We start from the raw sequence: 18,821 nt of genomic DNA on the forward strand, positions 1-18,821 counted from the left end.
GATTTATTTTTATTCTTTTTTAACTCTTCTTAATTTTCTTCAATTTACTAAATGATTTTCTTTAATGAAGTGCACGAATGAAGTGAGAAGACAAAAGTCCCATGTACTTGCATTATTCACCATGTGTTACTCCAATGGGTTGTAGTGAGTCTTTACAGCACTCTCCTGCCCCATCACAACCACCAAGTCCTTTGCATAAATGTCAGCAAACTGCATAATATATAAGGACTGTTTCTCTTCCAGGTGTGTTTAGATGTGTTTAAAATATATATAAATATGTACCTGTGTATTTAAACCCATACATATATGTATGCACATGTATGTATTATATACACTTTTTGTAAATTGTTCTCTACAGCCATAATTTCTCAGGAGTATATCATATTTTATCATATACCTGTCAAAGACAACAGCAGACACCAGTTAGATCAGTACAAACAGATTTTATTCAATAACTACTGATGGTGGGGGAAAGAGCTAAATTCATTCTGATTTGTGCAGAATTGAGTGATTTAAAGGTAGAATGACAGAAGGGGATGGGACAAGACTTGTGCAGAGTTGAGAGAAACTTTACAGAAAGTGGGGAGGGGAGGTTGGCCCACATGACACCCATGTGGGCTTGTTGACTGTCACCACTTGACGTTAAGCTCCTACCCTACCAAAGGGAGTGGGGTTATAGGTGAATTTTAAAAGGATTTATAAATTTACATAATTTATTAACATAGAATTACTTGATTCATTGCAGACATGGATTGTATACAACACACAAACAATGCCTACCTCTCAACTGAAAGTGATATTAGACTTAATGTTCCGTCCTTTTTTGTTACTTATATATTTTCCTGTATGGATGGGTCAATAACATAGCTAACTATAACTTTTTTAGACAGAACACTATTTTCATAGGGGGGGGCTCCCCACAAAAGAATTTGGGTAGCAGTTGAAATAGTAAAAATGCAAGGATAAAACTTTTATCAACTACTGCAAAATTAAAACAAATATTGTAATAAAACACCTGCAGCCAGCAAAACATCATCTAAGAGACTATTCAGTAGATTAATGCAGAATCACTATATTCTCCTACAATTCTACTAGTATTTTGAGTAATGCTCTAAGTAACCTGAATATAGAAATTTAACCCCATAAAGAATTTGAGTTGCTCTCCTTAACTCATATTATTAAATACTGTGCCATCAAAGCAATGTAAGATAAAGAAAACTACAACTTAACCAAGAGTGTACATTTATGTTGAAAAGGTCACTACTGCTCATTAAATGGAATGTTTAAGGACTGTGACATAAGCAAAACATTCAGAATCCAAACCACTGCACTAGTCTTAGTGGTGGCGCTGCTGTGAGTTCAGAATCAAGGTGTGAACAGGTAATATTGATTCACCGAACAGGGATCTAAATAGAAATTTCAAAATGCTTGGTTAGTGCTCTTGTAAGGAGCATTGTCTATTTCACCATAAAAATATTGAACTGGAAAATGAAGCCAAAATATATAAGGCATTTTGCCAAGCACATATTTCATGATTACATTATTTACTTTTGTTAGATCTCTAGAAACTGTCCATTTTACAGTTTCATTTGGCTTGTGTGGATTAAGACGAGTTCCTGCTGCATATTGCTACCATTTTCCCCCTCAATCAGAGCTTTCATCAGTCTTAACAATTGATTTTTGCAAAGTCAATTGGATAGATCAAGCAGTTAATAAAACTTTTTTTCTGAGCAAGAGACAAAACAGTCACAGCAACATTCTATCATCCAATATTCTATTTTTATTGGAGATAGAAATATAGCTGTTCTGTACTCTTGCTACCCACTTATTCCCTTAGAAATATGTCACAATGAGTGATATTTTGCCTTTCATCTTATAAAATCTTTCAATCCGTATTAATACTGGCATAGTCCTGAGTTGAGCTCTATTTACATTTCAATTATTTTTAGAACTAGGTTGTTGCTTAATATTCAACGTTTGGTTATTCATATCTTTGGTTATTTTAAAATATCACTCATTCCATGTCCCCACTATCTAGGACAAAGCAATGCAGATAGAAATTGCTAAATATGGTATTTTGAAATGAATGAATAAATGAATCATCAATCAATCAATCAATTCAAAGAGTCTGGTTAAAAAATGACACAATATGGTGTATGGTCTATGGTAAGCTAATTTTAGGTCTATAGTAATTGAAAGGATGAGATTTCTCCCATCTAATCTTTTTAAGGTGCTTTTATTCTAGATCTGTCCCTGTTGTTAATATTTTCTCTAATATCCTGCCAGAAAACCTTGCTAACTCATTGCCCTATTGTCTTTAGCACTAGATAATACCTTTTCGATATGTCTGGTACACCGCAGGTAAATTAGTTCTCGCACAAAGATATCAGACCTTTCAAATCTCAACTATTCCCTCTGGTTATATGATAAATTATTGACCATAACACATAACATATTTTGCAGAAGTCCCCACCAACCACCCTGGCCTCAACTGTAATGACTTCAAAACAGAACTTCTACCTAAGGCACAGTGGTTCTGTTACCATTAATACCACCCAGTGGATGCCTCTTTGCTTAGGCTAATATCAGCATGGACATTCTTGCCTATGTTTTGAAATAAATGGCCAACAGAGCTTGCATGAGTGATTATAAATGATATAATTTCAATTTTCCTCTCTTTGATTGCATACATTGAATGGTAATTGGTAAATTCCCAGGGAAATGACAATTAAACATCAAGTATCAATGATAATTGATAAATTCCCAGGGAAATGATAACTTATTTTTTTCCCCAGAAAACTACATGTCCCATGCTAAAAGAAAAAAAGAAAAAAACCACACACACACACACACAACAAAAACAAAAATGGAGCAAACCAAAACTATACAATCATTCATCCAATATAGAGTCTTTGGGTGTCTATTGTGTGCCAGGAAAACTGATAGAAGACCAGTGGAAGACATAGGTTCCTATTCTGATGGAACTTGCTTTTACTGTGGACATAAGGATGAGGAGGTATAGGAAATAAAAACAAACAGGCAAACCGATAAATCAACAACATAATTGTAAATATTATATATTTGTTTATATCTGACTTGTTTTTTATGAGAAAATCTGGGAATAAGTGGGAAAACAAATGCAAAAAAAAAAAAAAAAAGAAAGAAAAAGAAAAAAGAAAAAAGAAAAAAAAGAAAAAGCCCACCATTGGTGAGATCAAACATGGACTACTTCTGAAATACCAAACTCAGAGCTGATAAGGCTGAGCGGACTTGCTTTGGAGCAAAATTTAAAGGGATTCAAATAAAACCTCAGTAATCCAATCATTTTTATGCAATATTTTAAAACATAAACACAAAATTAATGTCTAATATCCATAATAGTCTATAGAAATGTTGTAAAGAAAAGCTGTTGTCATATGAGCCTGTATTTTTGTTGAAAGGTAACAGTGCACTGTGATCACACCTGGTTCCCTGCTGCCCCACTCCACCCTATTGCTTCTTTAAAAAAACAATGATTTTATTTATTTATTCCTGAGAGACACACAGAGAGAGGCAGAGACATAGGCGGAGGGAGAAGCAGGATCCTTGCAGGGAGCCCCATGCAGGACTCGATCCCAGGACCCTGAGATCACGACCTGAACCAAAGGCAGATGCTCAAGTGCTGAGCCACCCAGGTGCCCCTACCCCATCGCTTTATGAGGCCTGATGATGGCATGGTAACAGATTGGGCAACAAAGGGATTTAAATAGAATGCTAATTTTTAGTTGTAGAGATTTTATTAGCTTTTCTGCAGGTTCAAGACTTGGGAGGGTATTTTGATAAGCATATATGGCAATGCATATTTTCTTTTCCCTCTGGCTCCACTCTGGCTCAGCAGCTCACTGGAGCATCAGGTGTGCGGTGGAGGGTCAAAAGGAGGAAGACAGAGGTACCGGTGCTGGGACAGAAGTCACTGTTATGAAGTTAGGGGAATTTTACTCTGCAAATTTCCGTGTACATTTGGAGGGTAAAGGTGAAATGCCTTTCACTGGGGAGTGAGGCTAATCAGTTGGCATTCAGCGTCATTCTGTCCTTTTTTGTTTGCATGTTAAGACAGTAGCAACAGGTTGTCAATTCAGAATGTAATATGTTTTGTTATATCTGCTGTTATCTTTGACCCAAATTCCAGTGTATATGCAATTGCGTCTAATAGGCTGAAGCATAACTCATCTTTCTGAAAGATATTGCATCTAGTTATAACTAGTTCATGTGATTCTTTTTATTTTCATTCATGTGATTCTTTAAGATCATTACATTAGTTTAATACTACATCCTCAGAGAGCTTTAAGTATTTTGTATATTTATATCTTTGCTTTCTAGAACAAAACGTGTTACGCTGACTACATAAAAAGTTGCATCATCTAAATTTATAAACACAAAATGTGGTATTATTCAGCACTGAGTTTGACCATTCTTTGAGTTTTTTTTTCAATCCAGGGGTCTCAGTGTTCTTACTCAACAATACATCTGAAGTAACCTCATTACATAAATGCGTTGAATTACAAACAGAAGATCAAGGAATTATACCGCTTAATACAGTCACTTAATTGGCTAAGAACACTGAGGACAGAAATGGAGATTTAAATATACTCTCCATTCTATAAAACATGATGCTGGATATCTCCATTTTGATTTCATTTGATAAACTGTCACCTATGAAAATTAAACTGTAACCTTATTCACCTCCATCATAGAGAAAGAAGATGTTTAAACTTTCCCATCCTGACATAAGGATATGGGGAGTCACACAATTCGAAATCTAATTAGTGTTTAATAAGCCATTTGAAATGATGTCATTCAACTCTTACAAATTAATCCTGCTCTTTCAACACCTGCTGGTATTTTGCAACAGTAATTATTTCATGACAAAAAGAGGCCTGAACCAGTCCACATTAACATAAGCATCTCTTCTGACTACTCCACGCATTTCTCTCTGAAAGATGTTTAATAACCTCCTCCTGGCTTAAGTGGAGAGAAACTGCAACAGACATAATGAGGCTTGCTCTGAATGGAAGACCGTTTCCTATTCTAAAATACAATTTCAAAAGGTCAAAGAGAGAAAAAGACCTTCCCCAACCTATTGAGGATCTTTCAGAGATTCCTTAACGAAGCACTTGTCTATTCATTTTTCAAAAAAACAAGACTTGCATGGATGGCATAATAGACAAGGAAATTTAATATAAAAGTACTCTCAGTAAAAGTGGAAATCTCAAAATGAAGTAGTATATCTTTTTTAAAAAATAAATTAAAAAGTAATATAACTGAAACTGTCAAATTATTGTTAAATCTTCCCTAAACCAGTGTTTAATATCTCTGCATAATTGGCTGCTTTGGTTTAGCTTAAATTCAACTTAAATGTTATTGTTTCATGATTAGTAGTTTTAGTTATAAAATTACTAGTAGCAAAGAGAGAGAGAGAGAGAGAAAGAGAGAGAATAATACTTATTTCACAAAATTTCTGGGATTAGTCACAGTTATGAATGTGAGAATTTCTCCCACATACTAGTCATTAACAGATGCTTGTGATTATCTTCCTTGTGTCCACTACTATCCTAGAAATCCCAGGAAGTTCTAGAATGAAGACAAACATTAGGGCAACTCAAAGTCCATGAACTTCTTCTACGTAACAACTACACTTTTATTGGAAACAAGATTCTTAACAAATAGATTGTTAATTGTAAGTCTTAAAATACTACATTTCTATTGGAATAACTCTAATTCATATTATTTCAAGTAAAGAGGAATGTGTAGTCACATCACTCAACTCATTTGACTGTTTTTTCTTGTTCTAGCCCCATATTCATCTGTCTTCATCCAAAAGAAATAATTCTTTATTCAAAAGAAATTGACTCTTTACTTGAAATATTATGTTTCTGTTAAGTATTCCTTTTCTTACTCATATAGAGGGAGGCCTATGTTATAGTTTACCATCCTCATAAATGAATAAATAAAAAGGAAAAAGGTAATCCTTTTCTAAAGTTTTTTGCTATAAAGATAAAACCTTGGCAGAATTTGCTTCAGGCTCCAATGTTAAATTGAAAATATTTGTAGGGATGCCTGGGTGGCCCAGCGGTTGAGCATCTATGCCTTCTGCTCAGGACGTGACCCCGGGGCCCTGGGATCGAGTCCCACGTCGGGCTCCCCGCAGGGAGCCTGCTTCTCCCTCTGCCTGTGTCTCTGCCTCTCTCTCTTGTCTCACGAATAAATAAACGAATCTTTGGGGAAAAAAAAGGAAAGTATTTGTATAAGCAGTCAAATGGCAGACGACTTCCTTGTATAAGTAAAATGAGGACATTGACCATCTGTGTGTGTCTCTGCATGTGTGTGTTGTCTAGACTTATGAGGAGATATAATAGAAACTGTTATCTGCCCATCCAATGTCAAATTCTCCCCGTGTTTTATTCTCGGGACTTTGATTTTGTTAAATACAGGAACACACCTGGCCTCCTGTGAAGCTAAGAGTGGTGAATAAGCAACAATTCATGGAATGGCCCTATGCAAAGGACACAGATCTTTAAAAGGTCTTTTCCACAGGTCTTTACTCCTTTGTGAGCCACTAGGCGATGTAGGAGGAGGTGCTGACTTGCAACCATGAGACAAAGAGTGACAAAATCTAGATCCTAAAGTTGGTCATAATATATATATATATATATATATATATATATATATATATATATATGAGTTTGGGATTATGACACCTCTGTCTTATCAGGTGGGCACAGTCTGCAGCCCTCTCTCCTCCCTTTGGTCGGACTTCTTGTTCATGTGAGAAAAATAAAATCTCGATTTTTGTTATCCTACTGGAAGTAGTATTCCTAGTACTTGGAGCTGCATTCAGTCCCTCTGACAGAAGGCACTAGAGAAATAATACCCATTATACCTACAACGGCTTTTTAAAAGGAATTTTCTTAGTTCTAGAAATATTTGTTGAAGCTCAAAATTGTAATAGCAAAGACTAGCTTGAGTCCATCTGTAAGAAAAGACTAAATAAAGAGCAGAGAGAGAAAGAGTTCTTTTCAGAAGATTGTTACATTCCAGAAAAAACTCTGCTGCTCCCATTTCCAAGCCAAGTGAGGGAGGTTTATTTAAGGGAAACTTGAAAAAGTGAGGTTTTCCATCACTATGAAAACAGACAACAGCTGCCTCTCCCAACACAAATTAGTTTATGTTTCTGTGTCTGTGCTTCATTCTACCAAATATTACTTTGTTTTTGTGACCACATGCAGGTTAAACCACTTAAACAGCAAAACCTTGTCTGTTATTTAAGGTAGTAATGTCTTTTTTTTTTTGTTTTTTTTTTTTGTTTTTTTTTTTTTTTTAGTATCTTCCCTGTTGTCTACACATCTAAGGGACTTTCTTCCTCTTTCACGCAATTGAAATCCACCCTTTTCTACTTTTCAGTTCCCAGTGTTTGGGTCCCATAGTTTCTGAACCTCTGCATGTCTTCTCATCTTAAAATTCTATTGCTGAATATCTATTACATTCTGCAAAGAAATTACAGAGAATTTTGGGAAGATTGATCATTTTCAAAGTGTATAATAGATCTTCTCAATGAAAAAGAGTGTTCTCCAACTAAATTTAAGGCATGTATTTTATGCTTTTACTTACTAATTTTCAAATCTTACACCATTCATGTTATTAACTCATATCCTCATCCAATGTCAGATTAAACCATAATTGTTTTCCGTTTGGGTGCTCAGGAAGTAAAAAGCTCTGAGTTTCTATAGTTGTGGTTTTATTTTTGTTACTCAATGAGGGTTTTTTTGGTTGTTGTTGTTAAAATAATCTTTCTTTTAATCTATGCACAGCCTACACCTAAGAAGTGGGGAGTTATAGTCCAACCTCAACGATGCAAAATTTATTTAGAATTCTTTTGCATAACAGATTTATCTATTCTCCCACATTTAACTTATCTATTTTCTATTCTTACACATTTATTATTATTTATTATTTATTATTTCTAAATGTACTTAGTTCTATCATTCCATGCACAGATAAATATTTCATATTTTATAATCAAACACTATTTATTTATTTTATTGCTCAAACAGTCCATCTTTGACCATTTGGAACCACTTGGTCCCTGCATCCCCCTGACTCATCCCAATCACAGTGTTTGTTGTTTGTTTTTTGGCACTTTTTCCTTGCTGGCCCTATAAGGTGCACCAGCCTTATAGTATGTGCTTTTTGCTATGGCCCTAGATTCAGTCATTTTTCCATGAGATCCTGTTAGTTTATTGTCAGGATATAATATAGTTGCATATTAACTATATGTGGGCATATTTATAAATGTTTCTATATGTAGTCATCTATATTTTTATTAAGCAAAATACAGCTCATTCTGATATCTCCAACTCTAACCCAGTAGCACATGGATCATTCCAGCCTCTTCCCCTTGCTCATCTGTAATTTCCAGTTACAGCAAGGAGACACCTAGTTTGCGCCGTCCACCAAACATTTACTTAATAGTTTAAAACTAGTGTGCTCCTATAGTGCGTTCACAAGTGTTAATCCATAAGTCTATAGGAAACCATTTTATCTATTAAAGCAAGTGTTTTGTTTAGTTTTTAGGTAGGCTCTACATCCAGCATGGAGCCCAATGTAGAACTTGAACTTAGAACCCTGAGACCAACACTTGGACACCTAACAGATCCAGTCTTGGGATCACCTCCTAAAGCACAGTGTTTATGTGCAAGGTTCTGTTGGCTCTAGTCCTACAGACCCCATTAATTTCCAAAGTGATTTAGGTCACCATCATTTCCCCCCATCCCCTTGAGTAAGATTCCTTCTTATATTTCTAATACAGTTAGATTCTTATGTCATGGTCTTACATTTCAACCTGTTATGCCTGGACCTCTTAAATTATTCTATCTGCTGGCATCAAGATCCATTCTTTGTTCTGTAAATTCTATGGATTTTCATAAACATGTGGTGCCATAAGCCAACTTTAACAATGCCATTCATTTTCCTCTTGTGCTTCTCCTATCCAACCTTCATACTTCCATCCTGGAAACATCTGAGTTTTGAATAGATGTGTAAAGCTGACCAAAGACATGTTGCTGTTTTTCAGTCTTAAGAAGGAAGTGTCTTGTCTCTTTATGATAAGGATGATATTAGCTACCATTTTTTTGAAATGTTCTTTATGAAGTTGAGAGCCTCTTCTTAGTTTGCTAAGTGTTTTTTTTTTTTCTTTTGTGGAATCCATAATCAATTTTGTCAAACATCTGCAGATGCTTTTTCCACATCAATTTATTTTAACCTGTTGATATAGTGGGTTGCGGCACTGATGGACTTTCCAAAGTTGAAATAGCCTTGCATATCCTGTTTGGTTGTTGTGCATAAAACTTTGTCTACATTGTTGGATCTGATTTGCTAATATTATGTTGAGGATTTCTGCTCTATGTTCATGAGAGACAGTGCTCTGCAGTTTTCCTCTTTTATGATGTCTTTATCTGGTTTTGGAACTAGAGTAACACTGGCCTTATTAAAGAATGAGTCAGGAAGTATTCATTCTGCTTCTATTTTCTGGTAAAGAATGCAGCAAATTGAAACCAAACAGATCCTTACTGATTCTTGCCTCCTTGATCTAGCATTACTGCAAGAGAGGTGTTGAAGTATCTGGTGGTATACTTATCTTTCTCTTCTTGTAGTTCTTCCAATTTTTACCTCCCCTATTCTGGTGATCTACTGTTAAAGACACAAGAATTTAGGATTTTTTTTTTTTGAGAAATAACTCTTTTATCATCACTCAATTCCTCTCATTACTCCTGAAAATTCTTCATGTTCTAAAATCTATTTTATGGAAATTAATGTAGCTGTTCCTGCTTCAATTTAGTGAATGCTAATATGACATATTTTCCCATCATATTACTTAATCTATCCTAATTTTTATAAATAAAGAGGATTTTTAATAGGCAACATATGTGGCAGCCCAGGTGGCTCAGTAGCCTTCAGCCCAGGATGTGATCCTGGAGACCCAAGATCGAGTCCCATGTCAGGCTCCCTGCATGGAGCCTGCTTCTCCCTCTGCCTGTGTCTCGGCCTCTCTCTCTCTCTGTCTCTCATGAATAAATAAATTAAATCTTAAAAAAATAATAATAGGCAACATATAACTTGGTCTTGAGTGTTATTCACACTGACAATTGCTGTTCTTTTAATTGATCTATAGATTATTCACATATGAAGTTGATTATGGATGTTGAATTAATATCTACTCTATTTGTAATTTTTTCTATTCATTTTATGTGTTTATGTTCCTTCTTTTTTTTTGCCTTCTGTTTTTAACTGATTATTATCATATAGTTATACTTGTGTACCTCCTCTTTTAGCATCCCCATTACACTTCTTTTTAATTTTCTTTTTAGCCACTGCCTTCAAGTTTGAAATATGCATTTCTAAATATGAGAAAAATCTGTGTTTTCTTTCATATTTGAAGGATAATTCCACTGGACACAGAATTCTATAGCAGTGTGTTTATGCTCCTCTTATCACTTTAAGCATGTCACTGTACCCCCTTTTGTTTGCATGGTTTCTGATGAGAAAGTGCTATAATCTATAAATCTTATAATTGTTCCTTTCTATGCAAGTGTTTGTTTTCCCTTTCGTCTTTGTCGGTTTTCTCTTTGTCTTTGGTTTTCAGAAGTCTGAATACAGTTTTTGAGTGGAGTTAATATTTTTCCTGCTTGGTTTTCTCTGATCTTCCTAGATTTAAACAGAATTCTATGTGTTCTTTTTCACATTTAGTCTTCAAAAAATATACACATGTCTACAAAATTATTTAATTCTGATTTAAATATATATCTTTAATGATGAATATTGTTGATTTGACAATATTAATGCTATTAAAAGTTGAATGTCTAACAGATATCAGATGGAGTTATACATATTTTTCATTTATTGATGGAAATATCACATTTTTTTTTAAGTTTGCGTTATATCAGCTTCATGGTCATTCAGTATCAGGAAAGTAATATAAAGTACATCAATAATATCTCCCTATAGTTAAAGAAATTTTATGTCAATCCCTTATATTTTTAGTAGCAGCAGATTTCTTCAATAATAACAAACATCAGGACAAAATAATCTTATTTTTCATTCTGTGCTGTAACTAGGGAGATGGAATTTTCTCAATTTTTGACCATACTATTAGTACCACACATAATAATTTAAGGTGTTATTTCACATATATGGAACTACATTAGTAGAATTAATTCCACTATAGTGAAACTGCACTAAAATTTCAAAAACCATTTCTTTTTTCTTTCAGTTTTATTGAGTCTAATTGACCAAAAAAAAAAAAAAAAAAGAAAAGAAAAAGTAATATATTTAAAGTGCACAGTGTATGAGGCACCTGAGTGGCTGAGTCGGTCAACCATCTGACTTCAGTTCAGGACGTGATCTCAGGGTCCTGGGATAAACCACTCAAAGCTCCCTGATCAGTAGGGAGTCTGCTTCTCCCTCTGCCCCTACTCCTCTCTCTCTCTCTCAAATAAATAAGTAAAATCTTTAAAAAAAATAAAGTGCACAATGTAATGATTTAATATATGTATACATCATGAAGATATTCTCACAATCAAGGTAATTAACACATTAATCACTTCCAATATTAACATCTTTTTTTTTTTTTTTGGTATGTCACTAAGTTCTATTCTTTTAGAACCTTTTAGTTTCAAGTGTAGTCAAGTATATGTATACTGTATATGAGATTCTCAGACTTTATCCATCTTATAACTGAAAGTGTTTACACTTTAACCAACTTCTCCCCATTTTTCCCTTCCCCAGTCCCTGGAAATCACCATTCACTCTCAGTAGATACAAGTTCACGATTTTTCCCCTCTGGCTTATTTCACTTAGCATAATGTCCTCCAGTTTATCTATGTTGTTGCAAAAGACAGAATTTCCTTTTTTAAAAAAAGTATACATAACTAATATTTTATTTGTATGCATATACACCACATTTTCTTTATTCACTCATCAGTTCACATACGTCTAGGTTGTTTCCATACGTTGGCTATTGTGAATAAAACATCAGCAAATATGGGAATAGATATATCTCTTTGAGATAATTATTTTGTTTCCTTTGGATATACACCAGCAGTGGAATTGCTGGATCGTTACTTCTATTTTTAATTTCTTGAGGAACTTTCATATTGTTTCCTGGTGGAAATACTAGCTTACTCTCCTAGCAGCTATGTACAAATGATCCCTTTTCTGCACCTCCTCATGAATATTTATTATTGTCTTTTTGAATATATATCCTAAAAGGTATGACGTGATACCTTATTGTGGTTTGGTTTGCATTTCCCTAATAATTATTGATGTTAATTGGGTACCTTTTCATATACCTGTTAGCCATTTGTACATCTTCTTTGGAAAAATGCCTATCAAGGTTCTTTACCCAGATATCTGTTGGGTTGTTTGGATGTATTTTTCCTATTCAGTTGTATGAGTTACTTATATAATTTGGATATTAACCCCTTACAGAATATGTGATTTGTAATATTTTCTCCCATTCCATAACTTGTCTTTTCTTTTTGTTGGTGGTTTCTTTTGATGTGCAGAAGCTTTTTAGTTTGATGCAGCCTAATACATTAATTTTAGTGTTTACTGTCTTTTTTGCTTTTGATGTAATATCCAAAAAAAAAATCATTAACTAGACCACTGCCAAAGAACTCACCCTCTATTTTTTTTCTAAGTGTTTATGTTTTTCGGTCTTTCATTCAAGCTTTTAATGAATTTTAATGAATTTTGAGTTGATTTTAGTTTATGGTATAACATAGGGCTCTAATTTCATTCTTTTACATGTATGTACCCAGTTTCCCCAATACTATTTATTAAAGAGTTTATCCTTTTCCGATGGCATTCTTGTTGTCTTTGTTGAGAAATAATTGACCATATATAAATGGGTTTATTTCTAGGCTATCTATGCTGTTCCATTGATCTATGTGTCTATTTTTGTTCTAATACCATAACCTTTTGCTTACTATAGCTTTATAGTATAATTTGAAATCAAGAAACATGATGTCTACTAATTTGTTATTCCTTCTCAAGATTTCTTGTGCTATTTGAAGTGTTTTGTTGTTACATACAGATTTTAGAATTTTTTTTCTATTTCTGTAAAAAACACCATGGGAATTTTATACAAATTGTATTGAATCTGTAGGTTGTTCAGAGTAATATGGACATTTTAGCAATACTAATTCTTCCAATCCATAGACATGGAGTATCTTTACATTTATTTGTGTCTTCTTCATTTCTTTCATCAATGTCTTATAATTTTCAGTGTACGAGTTATCCACTTATTTTGTTAAATATATATTTAAGTGTTGTATTATTTATTATTATATATTATGCATTATATATATTCTTTATATTTTATCTGCAACTTTACTGAGTTCATTTATTAGTTTTAACATTTTTTTGATGAAGTCTTTAGTATCCAGTCATCTGCAAATAGGGATAGTTATAAATCCTCCTTTCTAATTTGGATGTCTTTTATTTATTTTTCTTTCCTAATTGCTCTGACTGGGACTCCCAATAATAATTTATATAAAAGTGGCAAAAGTGAACACCTTGTCATATTCCATCTTATGGAAAAGGATTTCTACTTTTCACCTCTGCATATAATGCTAGCTGTGGTATTTTCTTATATGGCCTTTACTATGTTGAGGTACATTCCCTCTATATCCATATTGCTGACAGTTTTGATCATGAAAGGATATTGAATGTTATTAAATGATTCCTCTTAATCTACTGAGATGATCATATGATTTTTATCTTCCATTCCATTAATGTGGTGTATCACATTTATTGATTTGAATATGTTGAATAATTCTTGCATCTTAGGAATAAATTCCATTCCATCCTGTAATGTATTCCCTGAATGTACTGTTCAATTAAGGTTGCTATTATTTTGTTAAGGATTTGTGCATCTATGTTCATCAGGGGTATCAGCCTATAGTTTTCTTTTTTCATACCATTTCTGTTTTTTTTTTTTTAAGATTTTATTTATTTATTCATGAGAAACACAGAGAGGAGAGATAGACAGAGACACAGGCAGAGAGAGAAGCAGGCTCCATGCAGGGAGCTTGACGTGGAACTCTATCCCTGGTCTCCAGGGTTAGGCCCTGGGGTGAAGGCGGCGCTAAACCACTGAGCCACCCGGGCTACCTGTCTGTTTTTAATATTGGCATAATTCTGGCTTCATAAAATTAGTTTGAAAGTGTTCTATTTGTTGAAAGAATTTGAGAAATATATAAATTATTTCTTCTTTAAGTGTTTTGTAGAATTCAGTGTTCAGCCATCTGGTCCTGGACTTTTCTTAGTTGGGAGAAATTTGATTACTAATTTAATCACTTTGTGAGTAATTGGTCAGCTCAGATATTCTATTTTACTACAATTCAGTCCTTGTAGGTTGTCTGTGGTCAGGAACTTATCCATTTCTTCTTGGTAATCCAATTTGTTGGCATATGATGGTTCATAGTACCCTCTTATGATCCTTAGTATGTTGTGTTATCAGTTCTAATATCTTCTATTTCATTTATGATTTAATTTACTTGAATCCTGCCATTTTTATTCTTAGTTTAACTAAAGTTTGTCAGTTTTTTTTTTCAAAAAAGTATCTTAGTTTCATTGATCTTTTCTATTGTCAAAATTTTTAGTCTTTCTTCTGTTTCTTTTTTTCCTGCTCTGATCTTTGTTATTTCTTTCCTTCTACTAACTTTGGATTGGTTCTGTGAGATCTTATTTATTTCTCTCTTTTTTTTTTTTGGCATTTCTCATATCTCTTTGATATTTTTAATACTTTAAGTTTTTTAAATTTTATTTTAGAGGGAGAAAGAGAGAGTGAGCAAGTGAATGCAGGAGCAGATGGAGAGGGGGAAGGCAGAGAATCTCAAGCAGACTCTATGCGGAGTGTGGAGCCTGATAAGGGGCTCAATCTCATGACCCTGAGATCATGACTGGAGCTAAAATAAGAGCCAGATGCTTAAATGACTGAACCACCCAGGTGCCCCAATATTTTCTATCTTTGTTAAAATATTATTTAGTTCATACATTGGTGAGCAATTTATGACCATTATTTTGAACTCTGTATCAGGTGAAAATCATGTATCTCCATTACATTAAGGTCAGTGTCTGGAGATTTACCTTGTTCTGTTGTTTAGAACATCGTTCCTTGTTTTTGTTTCTTCATTTTTCTTCATTCTTGCATTGCTTTGTGCGCATTAGATAAAATAGCCACCTCTCTCAGCCTTGACAGACTGATCTTACATAGGAGGTAAACCTCTTCAATCATCTTGACTTGAGCTCCTATTTGCCATTCAAATTTCTGTGTTTTCCCAAGGTGCCATCTTTGTTTTTAGTGGCTCCCAATAAATGAGGGCATGTCAACACGTCAGTGTATCAATGGCACATTCAGCTGTTCAGGCTTCCAAAAAACTACTGATTGCTTTCACCTTCAGCTCCCTGAGGGAGTCTAATGAGAAGCCCAACCTGCAGGCATGAGCTGGGAAAGTCAGGATGTTAGATTTGAAATATAGCCCCTCCCTCTTAGGGAGAACTTGGGAGTTAGGTGTTTTTGCCTACTCCCTATTTGCCAAGGTAGGGGAACTGTGTGGCAGTGTTTGTGCATCAAAGTTGCCACCTTGTTGTTTTATGTCCCTTGGGATTCATAAATGCTGAGTCCCATCAGTGTTCAGTGCTGAGAGACTTCAGAACCAGTCTCTCTAGTGACAGCCATCATAGTTGAGGTGGTAAATGTTTGAACAATCTCCTTTCTGGGTAAAGCTGGAAATCTGATTTTACTGTTGGAGTGAGCCATGGAAGATGGGAAGGATTTGCTGACCAGCTCTTTGGGCTCCCTAAAAGATCCTGATCAGCAATCACATTCAAGATAAACAGAAGCAAGACCCTCAGGCTACAGGAGAGATTTTATGAAGTCAAATAACCTTCAAGGAGAAACTGGAAGATAGGCATTTTTATCTGCTCCCTCTGTCTTGAGCTCAGAGAGGATACCTACAGGAAGTATTTGCACACATGTTTAAAAACAACTTTTTTGTTGTTTAATATGATCCTATGGAAGTCATAAATGACAATTCTCATTGGCTATCAGAACTAAATGATATGAGGGCTCATCTCTCAGATAATAGCTATAGAAGTTAGTATGCTAGATGTGTGGACAAGCTCCTTTTAGGGAACAGCTGGAGACTCAATTTTATTGTAGGAGAGAGCCAGAGAGAAAATTTGGGGAAGTGCCCACCAGTTCTGTTGGCCTCCCAGGAATATCACATCAGAACCTAAATGCTGGCTGCTTAGAAGCCAGACCCTCAGGCTGTAGCTAGTAAAGTATACAGTCAAACTCCTCCCAGGAGAATCTGGGAAGTGAGCAATTTTGTCTGTTTGTTTTACCCTGAGTCCAGAGCTATAGCTGTAGGGAAGTACTTGCATATCTGCCTAACAACTGTTTTTTGTTTGTTTGTTTGTTTGTTTGTTTGTTTGTTTGCTATAGTTCTGTGGGACTCATATAAACAAACCTTATTGGTTCTCAGAGCTAGGGAGACTTAGGGTCCCATCTCTCAGGTGGCAGCTCTTGGAGTGCTACAGGTATGGACAAATTCCTTCCAGAGAGGAGCTGGAAACAGAGGGAGTACACAATTGTCCTTCTTGGATAGGTGTAAGTGTATCTTCCTACTTATATATAAGTAAGCCCATCTATCCATCTTTGTCAAAAAAAAGTATACTCAAAAACTTAACTCTCATCATTCTGAGGATGAAAGATGGGTGATAGGTGAATGTTTATCGAGTACAGTTTTAAGTTTGATGTATTATATTTCAATGTTATTAAGCATCAGTTCATAATGTTTGTCCTATACATCTCATTTTCTCTGAATGGTTTACTCATATTTTGGCACTTGTCCTATTGACTTTATTACTGAATATGAAGATTTCTTTATAAAATTAGTCATTTTATTGTTTTATCAGTTATTGTCACTTAGATTTTGACTTTGCTTTGGTGTATATGTATGCTATGTGTTTTTCTTCACTTCTACTTTATCCATCTGGTCTGCCTGACTCTGTACCATAAAGCTGGACTCAGTCATAAGAGTGCTCTTGCCAGTTGGCTTCTTGTGCTCATCCAATGGAAGAAGATTGAGAATAGGAAGAGAATTTGTGTTCCTCTATGAGAGTCTCTGTGCTCTGTCTTGGGCAATAACTATTCCATTTTATCACTTCTCTCTCTATGTTCCCAGCTCCCAAGACTAAATAAAATATTCCCTTGCTATTGAGACATGTAGCCATGTGAATGGCAACTAATTTCGTTAGAACCTGAATGCCTTAACCTTTTTTACTTTTCTTTTAAATTCCAAAGCAATCCCTTTATTTAAGCCTCTGTATTTAAACTATCTTGATGAATCTAGTTTCTACAGACATTCACTACATTTTTTGTTTGTGTGCTATCAAGGTGCTTGCTTGTACTTTCCACACATTTGAAATACAAACCAAATACGTCTCACTGCTTTGGATCAAGCCACCATTTTGCCTGGAACACACTACTGGGTGGTCTTTCTATTCCTAGTTCTGTTCCTTTCCAAGTGGACTCACATGTACATGGAATCTCACTATCACAAGAGGGCATGAATGCTGGCTTCCCAGTGAGCTGGTGGGGCCTTCAGTGTGAAAACATGAAAAATTACATGTACATAATTTTTTCTGCAAATGGACAAATTTTTTTCACACTTTAATTGAAATTTTTAATTTTTGCCCACTTACAGGAGATAAGCAGTTTTATAGAAAAGACCATGTCTTGTTTTCCAGGGTTTTCTTCTAAATATTTGACACATGGGAGATATTAATAAATACTTAATGTAGTAACCTGTTTTTTCCAGTACTTTCTCCTATGCCTTCTTTCTCAAGTCAAATACAAACAGCATATAAAACAGTATGCTAAATATATATATATAATATAAATATAAATATATATATAAATATATATATAAAACAGTTAGGAATATTAACTTTTTTGTACAATTTCCTGGGATGGAATTGATGCATAAATGAGTTTATTTTTTTAAGAAATCAGTTTGTCAATCATTTTGTGCTTGCTTTAACACAGCAACATTTTTGTTTATCTTTCTGTTGTCCTTATATAACTTTCTAGTCTTTTTCTCATATTTGCATTTCTGACTTTGTGAGGAAATTACCTACTTCAGCTTTACCTACAGGCTAAGAAGCATAGTCTTTATGAAGAAGTGATGGCACTCAGCTGAGCAGGAATGATCTATGGGCTCAAGCATCAGACTTTGTTCCGAGATTATTGTTCTTATTTTGCAGATGAGGCAAGATATCTTGTTGTTGTCAATGGAAAAATAAAATGAGGTGTCAGTTATCAAAGAATTTCAATTCCTGCCTTCTGGTAAAAAGGAAAGGAGTTCTGTGTGTGTGTGTGTGTGTGTGTGTGTGTGTGCACATGTGTGATGATTGTAAAGAGACTGGTAAATGCTTTCAGGTTCAACTTTTAAATTATTAATTTGAACAGACCCTTTGTAGCCTGAAGCAGTTTTTCCTTACTGCCACTGAATTTTACAAAGCTCTTAAATATGTAAATTTATTTTTATTTTTATTTATTTTTTTTTTGTAAATTTATTTTTAAAGATATGATAATGCCTCTGGCAATATTGGAGAATACATATTTCTTTGTCCTAGTCCAGAATCAGATACTTCTACAACTTCCACAAGGATGAGGATTTACTACCTTCACTTAAGACTCAACCAGTGGAGCACTT

General features: G+C 34.6%; 1 long non-coding RNA gene across 1 annotated transcript in view; it reads left to right on the top strand.

Moving 5' to 3' along the window:
- Positions 1 to 1,325: 1,325 nt before the first annotated feature.
- Positions 1,326 to 18,821, top strand: part of LOC144293083 (uncharacterized) — a 47,231-nt gene continuing 29,735 nt past the window's right edge. Inside the window, exon 1 of the long non-coding RNA XR_013360587.1 lies at positions 1,326 to 1,380. This is a non-coding gene — a long non-coding RNA (uncharacterized LOC144293083). The remainder of the gene's footprint in view (positions 1,381 to 18,821) is intronic.

Source organism: Canis aureus, chromosome 21 (assembly GCF_053574225.1).
Source record: "Canis aureus isolate CA01 chromosome 21, VMU_Caureus_v.1.0, whole genome shotgun sequence".
In the NCBI taxonomy this organism is placed as follows: domain Eukaryota; kingdom Metazoa; phylum Chordata; class Mammalia; order Carnivora; family Canidae; genus Canis; species Canis aureus.